Raw genomic sequence first — 1,554 nt, 5'->3', positions numbered from 1 at the left:
TTCTTGTTTTCTGTCACTCTGTATTGTGAATTTTGTTCTCATGGTTGGTCTTTTGTTACTCCCTCAAGTCTAGTTTCTTGTGTTCCAAGCTTAGTATTTCCCTCTGTGTATTTTGGTTCTTAGAGTCCTCTGCCTTATGGTTTATGTCTGTGTTTCTTAGTTGCTGTCTCCACCGTGTCAAGTTCATGTCTCTGTGTTATACTTCCTGTTTTACTTTGAAGGTCCATGTCTTATCTTGGCCTTCATTTCTGTACTGAACAGTCATTTCAAGAGTAGTTAGTAAGAAACAATTAGCTAATGTTGTTACCACAGTGAGATGACTAAAATCATCTCACTGTGGTAATGTAAATATAATATGGCCAATATTATAGTGTTTTCAGATTATTATAATATTATTATGATATATATCATACTATTATTAGTATGATATATATACATATACATATATATGTATATGTGTGTAAAGGCTTTACAACCAAGTTAACGCTGAAAGTACAAACATCACTAATGTCACATAACTTTGCCGACATGTGGCCAACGGCAATTTTTTTTTTATTGTTCTTCGTTATTAAACATTCGCACATAAATAAGTGACATCATATTCAGTACTTACTTTTGACAGTTCCCTCTTCGGCCGCTCCCATCTGCCGTATTTTGTTGGCAAAATTATCCATACCCACTGCCGCGCTATGAATTGAAGGATATATGGGGAAATCGACGGCGCATTTGGAGTATGCATTTGAAGTACACTTCGAATTGGGACAGCCGTCGTCGCGTGGCGGTGACGTAATCACACTTAAAATGCGTACTTCAAGCGTGCAGACCCTGAATTGGGACACAGCCCTCGTGTGCCTCTCTGTCAAGTGTAAGTTTATATTTTCCCAGTTTAGTTTTGTATGCTTTTCCCGTGCCAGCAATTGAAGCTGAGTTTTTTGAGTTCATCCCTTGAGTCTGAGTGCCTGCATCTTGGGTCCTACTCCTGCCTGCCACACAGCGATTCATGACAGAGTTTGTGTTATTACGAGTGCTAAACAAATGAAAATCATACATGATTCCAAACATTTTTTACAAATAAATAACTGAAAAGTGGGGTGTGCGTAATTATTCAGCCCCCTGAGTCAATACTTTGTAGAACCACCTTTTGCTTTTGATGGGAAGATGGATGGAGCCAAATACAGGGCAATCTTGGAAGAAAACCTCTTGGAGTCTGCAAAAGACTTGAGACTGGGGTGGAGGTTCACCTTCCAGCAGGACAATGACCCTAAACATAAATCCAGGGCAACAATGGAATGATTTAAAACAAAACATATCCATGTGTTAGAATGGCCCAGTCAAAGCCAATCGAGAATCTATGAAGCGCCTTGAGGCGACTTATGTTGTGATTTGGCGCTATATAAATAAAATTGAATTGAATTGAATTGAATTTTACATTTTGAGAGAAACCAATTGAGTCTAATAACAGATTAAATGCCATGTTGAGGCTGTCATTTTTAGCATCTACATGGATGTTAAAATCACCCACAATAATTATTTTATCTGAGCTCAGAACTAAAT

Source organism: Haplochromis burtoni, unplaced genomic scaffold (genome assembly GCF_018398535.1).
Source record: "Haplochromis burtoni strain Fernald_Lab_line unplaced genomic scaffold, NCSU_Asbu1 Contig_767, whole genome shotgun sequence".
Lineage (NCBI taxonomy): Eukaryota > Metazoa > Chordata > Actinopteri > Cichliformes > Cichlidae > Haplochromis > Haplochromis burtoni.
Note: the sequence above shows the minus strand (reverse complement) of the source record.